Here is an 11,297-nt window from a genome sequence, read left to right as displayed (position 1 = left end):
AACTGTGAGGGAACTGTGAGGGAACTGTGAGGGAACTGTGAGGGAACTGTGAGGGAACTGTGAGGGAACTGTGAGGGAACTGTGAGGGAACTGTGAGGGAACTGTGAGGGAACTGTGAGGGAACTGTGAGGGAACTGTGAGGGAACTGTGAGGGAACTGTGAGGGAACTGTGAGGGAACTGTGAGGGAACTGTGAGGGAACTGTGAGGGAACTGTGAGGGAACTGTGAGGGAACTGTGAGGGAACTGTGAGGGAACTGTGAGGGAACTGTGAGGGAACTGTGAGGGAACTGTGAGGGAACTGTGAGGGAACTGTGAGGGAACTGTGAGGGAACTGTGAGGGAACTGTGAGGGAACTGTGAGGGAACTGTGAGGGAACTGTGAGGGAACTGTGAGGGAACTGTGAGGGAACTGTGAGGGAACTGTGAGGGAACTGTGAGGGAACTGTGAGGGAACTGTGAGGGAACTGTGAGGGAACTGTGAGGGAACTGTGAGGGAACTGTGAGGGAACTGTGAGGGTCATAAATTGAGACCACAATGGATCATAATCCAATTAGAATTTTATTAATTGTAGCAAGTAGAATATGAGCAAATACAGCGCTGGACGGCAGGGGAGTCTGCGCTCCGCCAACTGCCGTCCTGAGCAGTTCAAACAGTCTCTCTTTATACATCTTTACTTCCATGTTCAATGAGATAGTGGAGGTACTTTTCGCATGCTTCAGTTGTTGTTAGGGGGTCGTTTCCTGCTTCCTGGTGATATATGGGGTTGCTTGTCTTATCTCTGTCGATAAGTTTGGACATCTGATGGTTATCTTGCATAAACACGCCTGGGAGGTATTCTTCGCATGCTTTACATTGAGCTTTAACATAAGTCTTAATAAACAATACCTTAGTTCAGTTTCTCACAATCCCCCCTTTTTCTTTTTATCCTATTATTGTTTATTAGACACTACTTTCATTTTCGACACTGCAGGCAAATCTTCTTCCACAATTCCGACATTTATCATAACACTCACAAGGTAATATCTCACAATTACAATCATAGTTCTTATGTGGCATTATGCATTCACAACAATCGTCATCTTCATTAATAGATACACTCTTATATTTTGCTTCAGACCTTGTAGTCAAAATAAGCAATTTAGCTGGGTCAAACCGTTCTTTAATAAAATGTAAAATACAGCGTAATATACAAGGTCCAAATATAAGTCCCAGAATCAACATAATAAACGGTCCTGCTAAAGCAGACAACAAAGTGGTTAGCCAAGGTGAAACATTAAACCAGCTTTCATACCATAACTTGCCCGCTTCACGATCTTTTTTACGTTGTTCTAACCTTTTCCGGAGTTCAGACATGGTGTCTTGGACTACTCCCGTATGGTCAGCAAACGAACAACATTCTTCATTGAGAGCTACGCATAACCCTCCTTCCTTTAAGAACAATAGGTCTAATCCTCTCCTATTTTGCAGCACCACTTCTGATAAAGATTTTACTGAAGTGGCTAAATTTTGAATAGATTGCTCTATTTTTGCTAAATCCTCATCTACAGCCATCTGCAAATTTTGCAACTCCTGACCTTTTACCAGGGAGGCTATGCCTGTACTTGCTCCAACTCCACCCGCTATCAGCAGTGTAGCTAGGGTTACTGCCGTAATTGGCTCTCGTTTTTGTCTATTCAGGTTTCCTTCAAAGTGGCGTAGCACCTCCTCAGAGGTGTGATAGATTAGGCGAGGAACAATAATCACCTGTATGCAAAACTGAGATTCATTAAACACGTTCAAGGATAGGCAAGGCGTTATTCCGATGTCTGAACAAACCCATTTAGCTCCTGGTGTCGGGATAGCCCATTTGTCCTTTTTATTTTTGTGTTTCTCTATATTGGTGTTAGTGACTGTTCGGCTGCACAAAGGCTGATACTTTTCGGGCACTGTGCCTATACATTTTCCCTGACCCGTTACTAATTGAATAGTAATTCCTTGCGTATGATTCTTCTGGTCATCCCATTGACATTCTTGTGGGTTTAAACCATTAGACCATCGAATCATACCTGGTTTTCCAACTGCCTCAAAATATGGTGGTCTAATATTATAACATAACCAGCATTCTTCAGTTAAATTTGGTTTGCTTTCATTAAGGGCACGATAAGAGGCTTGCATTAGATTCCATAAGGGGTCCTTGGGTTCTGACAACTCTAGATCTCTGGATAAAGAGAATTCAGTCACAGCATCATTAGTTGTTTTCGAAGGAGAGCCTGAGGAAGGGGTTATGACAATTACGGGGGCCATCTTTTCTTCAGAGGAAGTGAGCGGATTCAGGACCAGATTTGGTCCTATTGGCAAAGGATCGTGGGGCATCGGTTTCTTCATAATTTGAAAAATACCCCCTCTATCTACACCTTGTTCATAATATCTAATTCCCCAAAATTTTCCTACAAGCCAGAAGTCCTGACTAGGATCTTTTATGGTTATATTAATGCCTGTACATCCAATATCTTTATGATTACATATACCATTATAGTAACTATCTGTGTAGCTCCAATTTCTCTTTTGACATATTTGTGGTGACCATTTGATTTCTAGATTTTGATCTCCAGATGCAGACCATTCAGAGGCCCATGTTTCGCATCCCCAGTATGCACAATAATAATGGTCTGGACGATTACAGTATGATTTACCAGGGTTCGATGCCGGGCATATATAAATTGGCTTGCAATTCTTATCCATTTCTTCATCGATTAAGTAACGCAAACTTATATTGAAACTAACTGTTCCCCCCTCCATAATTTGTGCTTGGATTGGCTTATTTGGATATTGTATGTTTATTATTGTCCAATTCATGGGTTCATGAGGGTTTCCTTTTCCATTTGTTTGGGCTATTATCGATAATAAAACTAACGATATACCAGGAAAAAGGGTGTCTGTCAATTTTTCCAATTTAAGTACACTTTTACCAGTCTTGGGGAAGTTCGACCATAGCTGCTCTTGCGCCTCATTGTTCTGGTTCTTTTCTCCACAGTTTGTTCCTCCTCTGCCTCGCCCGTCGACTCGGTTGCTTCGAGCCATGGGGTGTACCATCTTCTTGGCAGCAAGGGAAATCTTCAGGAGAACAGCTGTTTCAGGCTTTCTGCCTGTTTATATAGGCCTCCCACTTTGCAGCTTTAACTAATGAGACTAAGCAAGACACAGCTAGTACTTCCCTTCTGCACTTTGTAGCCAAAATTTCAACCACAAAGGGGATTGATTCGTTGGAATGGTAACAATAATACTAAGGGTTTATTCCTTTGGCAAAACTTTCCACCATTCATGGGATCCTCGAATAATTTCTTGTTCCGACTCTAATTTTTATTTTTATTTTTTTTTTTTTTTTTTTTAATTTCCACTCAGTGAGAGTTCTTTGGATTTTCCAACACTGTGTGCAAACTCCTATCGGAGGGTATCCATATTCACAGTGTGTCCACCATTTATCCTGGCATACCTTACACTTGCAACGAGCAAATGGATAACAATCGCAGTTCAAATGATTGCATCTAATTTGTGTATCTAAAATGCTTATTAGCTTTTCCTCTATATTCAATATTGTGTTACTACATAAGTTTAGCAATTTCCTTCAACACACTTCGTACGCTTCTATATATAATAGATTAAAAAAGATAATTATAGCAAATATAAACAGCAATATACACTTTATACCAAAAGGTAATGCGGCAAAATAATCAACTAAAGTTCTTATCATTACGTTATCTTTTCAGAGTTATCTTGGTGTCACCTGGAGTACTGATTACTTTCCAGTAGGGTCTCGTCACTGGGCCTTTAATGCGACTGGCATGAGTCCATCCACGCTCAGCAGTCCGGACAGCTGTTTCTGTTGTAAGCAAAACAAGATAAGGTCCCTCCCAATTGGGTTTTAGGGTTTCTTCTTTCCACGTTTTAACCAATATCCAGTCCCCAGGTTTAAAATTGTGAATTTTTAAGTCCAATGGGGGTCGTTGCACAATTAGTCCATGTTCCCAAAGCTTGTTACGATGTTCTGCTAATTGTGAAACATATTCATTAATCACATGATCTCGAATTAAAACATTTGTTTGTGGACTTTCGATTCTATAGGGCATTCCATACACCAGTTCAAACGCTGATATCCCTACATCTGCTCGGGGCCTGGTTCTGAGAATTAATAGTGCCATGGGTAGGCACTTAACCCATGATAATTTGGTTTCTATCATTAATTTAGTCAAAATAGTTTTGATTTCTCCGTTCATCCTTTCAACTTTTCCCGAACTTTGTGGATGCCATGGCATATGATATTCCCACTTAATACCTAAACTTCCTGTTAGATTTCTAACAATTTTTGACACAAAGTGTGTCCCTCTGTCTGAATCGATTACATCGGGTACTCCATATCGAGATATAATATGTTCAAGTAATACCTTAGTAACTTGGTTAGCAGTTGCTTTAGAGGTAGGAAAAGCCTCAACATAATGTGTTAAATGATCCACCATCACTAATAAATATTTGTAACGCCCTACCCTGGGTAGTTCAGTAAAATCCACTTGTATGTGTGAGAAAGGTCTGTATGCTGGGGAACGTCCTCCAAGAGGTTTTCGTCTCATGTTGTTTCGATTAACCTTTTGACAGGTCTCGCAGGCTGCAGTGACTGCCTTTGCTATGTTATATACGCTTATACAGGCAAACTGTTGATTGAAATGATCAACTAACGCCTGGGTTCCCCAGTGTGTTTTACTGTGTATTTTTGAAAAGATTTCGAGTGCTATGCCCTTCGGCAAGACTTCTCTCCCATCTGGCAATATGTACTTACCATCTTGTTCCTTAGCTCCCATTTGTTCTAGTTTTTCCTTTTCTGCAGACTCAAAACTCAAATTATTACTAACAGGTACTTGCTGCATAGTCAAAATCGTACTATAATTGCCTGCTACTCGTTTTGCTTCTGTATCAGCTGCATTATTTCCTCTAACTTGATAACTCGTGCCTCGCTGGTGTCCCTTTATATGTACAACTGCTATTTTATTTGGTATTTTCAATGCCCCCAGAACTCGCCGAATTAATTCTGGGTGTATCAGTTCTTTTCCCTGTGAGTTAACAAATCCTCTCTCCTCCCATATTTTCCCAAAGGTATGTACTACTCCGAACGCATAGCGTGAGTCTGTATATATAGTTCCATCCTTTCCCTTCAGTGACACTAAGGCTTTCCACAATGCGTACAGCTCACAGGCTTGAGCCGACCAGCTGGCACTCAGGGGGCCCGATTCTATTGTCCTAAATTCTCCTTTATCCAACTTAATGATGGCATACCCTGACAATCGTTTACCTTCCACTATTCGAGATGACCCATCTATAAAAATTATTTCTCCATGTTGTAATTCCTCTTCTTCTAGATCTGGTCGAATTCGTGTTTGTTGTTCAATCGTTTGAAGACAATCGTGTATTAACTCAGTACTTTCCCCTGGGTATAAAAATTCTGCAGGGTTAACCGCTCCGACAGTCCTTAGGGACAGTTTTGGAGATTCTATGAGTATTCCCTCATACTTTAGTAGTCGGCTATCTGTAAGCCATTTTTCTACTTTTTGTTGAAGCACCCCCCTTATGTTATGAGGCGCATATAGGACAACTTCCCCATTGAAGGTAATACGATTCGTTTCTTCAAGTAATAAGGCAGCAGCAACAACGATTTGTAAACAACTTGGCCAACCCCTGCTCACAGGATCCAACAGCTTTGATAAGTATGCTACTGGTTTCTTTTGTCCCGCCCATTCCTGAGTTAATACTCCGAATGCTGTTCCTTCATGTATGTTAACGAATAAATGGAATGGCCGCTTTAGATCTGGGAGGCTTAAAACCGGTGCTTGACTTAACTCCCTTTTGAGGCTGATAAACTGATCTTGATCCTGAGGGGTCCACTTGGGTATTTTGTCTTTAGACAGTTGTTCATACAAGAATTTAACTTTAAAGCTGTAATTCTCTATCCATTGTCTACAATACCCAAATAGCCCTAATGCTTGTCGAATTTGCCTCTTAGTGACAGGCATAGGTAATTCCTGAATTCCCTTAATGCGCTCCGGATCCAATATCTTCTTGCCGTTAAACAAATAATGCCCCAAATATTTCACTTTTTCCTCCACAAATTGTAACTTTTCTTGTGATACCCGTAGTCCCTGTTGTGCAAGAAAGTTTAGAAGTCGAATGGTTTCTTTTCTTACATCCTTCTTATTATTCCCTGCTATGAGTAGATCATCTACATACTGTAACAGCACATTTCCCGTTTGTACCTGGTATTCTTTTAAGATCTCTTCCAGGGCCTGTCCAAACAGGTTAGGGGACTCAGTGAACCCTTGGGGGAGCACGGTCCATCTCAATTGCTGTCTGCGGCCTGTCTCTATGTCTTCCCATTCAAAGGCAAAATAATCACGGCATTCTTCTGCCAGTGGACAGGCCCAAAAGGCATCCTTTAAATCAACCACACTATACCAGGAGTTATGGGGTCCTAGCTTGCTTAGCAGTGTGTATGGATTTGCTACTACAGGGAACCGGGTGATAGTTCTTTTGTTTATTTCCCTTAAATCATGTACGAGCCGATATTTCCCATTTGGCTTCCTTACAGGCAAAATGGGAGTGTTAAAGGGTGACATACAAGGCTCTAAGATTCCTTGTGCTAATAATCGATCAATTTCTGGTTTCAATCCTCTCCGTCCTTCTAGGGATATGGGATATTGCCTTATCCTCACAGGTATGTGGGGTTCGGAAATTTGAATTTTAATCGGTGGGATTTCCAGTTTACTTATTGTATCCGGAGAGTACCAGACATCGGGGTTAATTTGTTTTTGATCATCTACGGTCAAAGGATAAGCAGACACCGTTAGCTCTTGATTTTTTACTTTAATTTCTAATTGCAATTCAACAATTAAATCTCGTCCTAACAGATTAAATTCTGCTTCAGGGACGAGCAAGAGTTCACCCATTCCAAATTTATTTTCAGTTTCGAATACCACATTTTTGATTTTGCTTACTTTAAAGGGTTCTCCTTTTGCCCCAATTACTTGTACCTTTTCAGGGGAAACTTTACATCCCTCAGGTATTTGCCTAATAGTCGATTTCTCAGCCCCAGTGTCTACTAAAAAGGTGAACTCTTGTTTATGGGGACCTATTTTTAATTTTATCAAGGGCTCATGATGACTCCGGTCCCCTAAGATATAGAGCCCCTGACTCTCCTATTCCGTTTTTAATATTTCCTCATCCCTGATCCTTTCTCTGCAATTCGTCTTTATATGTCCCTTCTTTCCACAGTAAAAACAACATCTCTGTTCCTTCTTTACTACCACGTTCCCTTGTTTCGTTCCAGCAGATCTGTGTTCACCAGTCCGCCCTTTGCGATCCTCTCTGACTGCTGCTACCATCATTTTTACTTGTCGCTTGCTGCTCTCTTCTTCCCGCCTTACGTAGACTTTCTGAGCTTCCCTCAATAATTCATCCAACCCTCTATTCTGCCAGTCCTCTAACTTTTCAATCTTCTTTCTGATATCTTCCCATGATTTTGCCACAAACTGAGTTTTGAGGAGCGCTTGCCCTAAAGGGTTGTCTGGATTTACCCCAGAATACAGCTGAAGGGCTTTCCTCAGTCGTTCCAGCCACTCAGTAGGGCTCTCATCTTTCTTTTGTATTTCATTAAATGCTTTATTGATATTCTGGCCACGGGGTACTGCTTCTCTAATCCCTTGAATTACTATAGTTCTCAGGTCCTGCATATGAGTTCTATGCACCGGATCCTGATTATCCCAATTAGGTCTTTGAAGTGGCCATTTAATATCTGCTTGGGGTCCCTGGGCATGCTGAGCATCCCACAGTCTCATTCCTGCTCGCCTGATCATATCTCTTTCCTCGGTAGTAAATAATTGACCAAGGATAGATTGCATCTCATCCCAAGTATAAAGATTTGGTCCCAAAAATTGATCTAATCTTTCTGCCACTCCGAGTGGGTCTTCAATTAGGTTTCCCATCTCGGTTCTTTTAAAATCTCGTAGGTCAGCCGAACTTAGGGGCACAAAAATATATCCAATCACAGGTTGGGGTCCCCCCATGGGCATTTCCCTTAAAGGATACATCTGAGCTGCCCCTTTTTGACTCCTAGTTACGCGTCTAGGAGGAGGGGGAGACCCTTGTTCCGATTCTGGTGGGGGAGTGGGTGCTCTGGGGACCTCTGAAGGGGCTGCGGGAGCAGGAGGAGAAATATAGGGAGGGGGGCTTAGAAGGGTTTCGTCTAACTCTTCCTTCTTTTTCTTTTGTTCAGTTTTTACTTCATTCAGTGGATAAAGTCTAGCTCTCGGTCTTTCTAGCCACACTTCCGCATACTGACTCTCTTCTGGGTTAAGGGGTTTTTTATTGTTAACCCAGAGGTTTAATTGTTGTCTGACCCAATCCTCTTCTGACCCATAGACTGGCCAAACGTCATCTTTAGAAATCTTCTTCCCTCCCCATATCCTAGTACAATATTTTATCATTTTTTGTTTATCTTTCCCTAGGGTTCCAGGGAAATATCTCCAATTGTCTAGGATATATGCCAGAGGGGTATTCTTAGGTACAGTGGGTACCTTTCCCATGGGAGTCGAAGGCTTGCTGCCCTTCGCCCCCATCTTCTGGAATATCCACAAGCGCGCACTCACTCGTTCCCCTTGTTCCTGGCCCAGTCCCTCGCGGGAGATGGGAAACGCAGTACTTAAGGGTCCGCACTCGCCTGGTTCAATATAGCGAACCTCTCACTCGTTATATTCCAGGAAACCCAATCCCGCCCGAACGGTAAACCCGCGAACAAATTCGCCATATACTTACGCGCCCTGCGTCTTCGTCCGGACTCCCGTGCACAGAATTTTTATGGGATTTTACCGGTTTCTCCTTTGCTCATCATTCTAGAATTTAGGTTCGTCGGTAAGGTTGAGGTAAGCTGTCGGTCGCGGGGCCGCGGATTGCCGCGGGGCGCCTCCCCGGAGGACAGAAGCTCACCGTTCCTTATCCGAGTCACGGCACCAAATTGTCATAAATTGAGACCACAATGGATCATAATCCAATTAGAATTTTATTAATTGTAGCAAGTAGAATATGAGCAAATACAGCGCTGGACGGCAGGGGAGTCTGCGCTCCGCCAACTGCCGTCCTGAGCAGTTCAAACAGTCTCTCTTTATACATCTTTACTTCCATGTTCAATGAGATAGTGGAGGTACTTTTCGCATGCTTCAGTTGTTGTTAGGGGGTCGTTTCCTGCTTCCTGGTGATATATGGGGTTGCTTGTCTTATCTCTGTCGATAAGTTTGGACATCTGATGGTTATCTTGCATAAACACGCCTGGGAGGTATTCTTCGCATGCTTTACATTGAGCTTTAACATAAGTCTTAATAAACAATACCTTAGTTCAGTTTCTCACAGTGAGGGAACTGTGAGGGAACTGTGAGGGAACTGTGAGGGAACTGTGAGGGAACTGTGAGGGAACTTGTGAGGGAACTTGTGAGGGAACTTGTGAGGGAACTTGTGAGGGAACTTGTGAGGGAACTTGTGAGGGAACTTGTGAGGGAACTTGTGAGGGAACTTGTGAGGGAACTTGTGAGGGAACTTGTGAGGGAACTTGTGAGGGAACTTGTGAGGGAACTTGTGAGGGAACTTGTGAGGGAACTTGTGAGGGAACTTGTGAGGGAACTTGTGAGGGAACTTGTGAGGGAACTTGTGAGGGAACTTGTGAGGGAACTTGTGAGGGAACTTGTGAGGGAACTTGTGAGGGAACTGTGAGGGAACTGTGAGGGAACTGTGAGGGAACTGTGAGGGAACTGTGAGGGAACTGTGAGGGAACTGTGAGGGAACTTGTGAGGGAACTTGTGAGGGAACTTGTGAGGGAACTTGTGAGGGAACTTGTGAGGGAACTTGTGAGGGAACTGTGAGGGAACTGTGAGGGAACTTGTGAGGGAACTGTGAGGGAACTGTGAGGGAACTTGTGAGGGAACTTGTGAGGGAACTTGTGAGGGAACTTGTGAGGGAACTTGTGAGGGAACTTGTGAGGGAACTTGTGAGGGAACTTGTGAGGGAACTTGTGAGGGAACTTGTGAGGGAACTTGTGAGGGAACTTGTGAGGGAACTTGTGAGGGAACTTGTGAGGGAACTTGTGAGGGAACTTGTGAGGGAACTTGTGAGGGAACTTGTGAGGGAACTTGTGAGGGAACTTGTGAGGGAACTTGTGAGGGAACTTGTGAGGGAACTTGTGAGGGAACTTGTGAGGGAACTTGTGAGGGAACTTGTGAGGGAACTTGTGAGGGAACTTGTGAGGGAACTTGTGAGGGAACTTGTGAGGGAACTTGTGAGGGAACTTGTGAGGGAACTTGTGAGGGAACTTGTGAGGGAACTTGTGAGGGAACTTGTGAGGGAACTTGTGAGGGAACTTGTGAGGGAACTTGTGAGGGAACTTGTGAGGGAACTTGTGAGGGAACTTGTGAGGGAACTTGTGAGGGAACTTGTGAGGGAACTTGTGAGGGAACTTGTGAGGGAACTTGTGAGGGAACTTGTGAGGGAACTTGTGAGGGAACTTGTGAGGGAACTTGTGAGGGAACTTGTGAGGGAACTTGTGAGGGAACTTGTGAGGGAACTTGTGAGGGAACTTGTGAGGGAACTTGTGAGGGAACTTGTGAGGGAACTTGTGAGGGAACTGTGAGTAGGGGGGCGGCCCCCCGGGCCCCAGCCCCCCCCCCCCGCCTGGGGCCAGGGCGCCGCGGCCGCCGGCCCCTTCCTCCTCTGCCCGCTCCCGTCGCAGACGGCTCGGTATGTGTCACGAGCGGCAGCCCCGTTCAGCAGCTCTCGGAGGGCGCGCGGCTGTGCCCGGCCGTGACCGGGGCCCGCAGGGGTTTCCCGCTCGCCCCGAGAAGGCGCTGGCCCCGAGCCGGCGCGTCCCGCCCCGCCCGGCCCTCGGCGCCCTCGCGAGCTGAGCGCGGCCCGGCCAGCAGGGGGCGCTGGCGCTCACCGGCTGGGCGCGGTGGCGGGGCCGGTGGGGGCCGTTCCTTCCGGCCGCCCTTTAAGGGCCGCCCCGCGGGGCTCGGGCTTCCGGTGGCGCGTGCGCGGCGCGTCGGAGCGGGGGCGGGAGCGGTGCGTGTGGAGGCCGAAGGGCCGGTGCGTGTGGCGGCCGGGTCGCGAGGCGTCCCTGTGCGGTGCCGGGGCCCCTCTGCGGCCCGGCGTGGGAAGCCCGCGGCCGGCGGAGCCTGCTGGGAGCTGGGCGGGGAGCGCCGCGGCGGTCCGGCCGCCGGCAGCCATCCCCTGCGGT

At 45.3% G+C, this 11,297-nt stretch overlaps 1 long non-coding RNA gene across 1 annotated transcript; it reads right to left on the bottom strand.

Annotated features, from left to right (window-relative positions):
- Positions 1-540: 540 nt before the first annotated feature.
- Positions 541-9,417, bottom strand: LOC142051340 (uncharacterized). The gene is made up of 2 exons (XR_012658425.1): positions 8,834-9,417; positions 541-4,028 (listed from the first exon to the last, which is right to left on the bottom strand). It is a non-coding gene; the product is annotated as an uncharacterized LOC142051340 (long non-coding RNA).
- Between the last annotated feature and the right edge of the window lie 1,880 nt (positions 9,418-11,297).

Source organism: Phalacrocorax aristotelis, unplaced genomic scaffold, assembly GCF_949628215.1.
Source record: "Phalacrocorax aristotelis unplaced genomic scaffold, bGulAri2.1 scaffold_135, whole genome shotgun sequence".
NCBI classification, from domain to species: Eukaryota; Metazoa; Chordata; class Aves; order Suliformes; family Phalacrocoracidae; genus Phalacrocorax; species Phalacrocorax aristotelis.
Note: the sequence above shows the minus strand (reverse complement) of the source record. Positions and strands in the feature narration are given on the sequence as shown.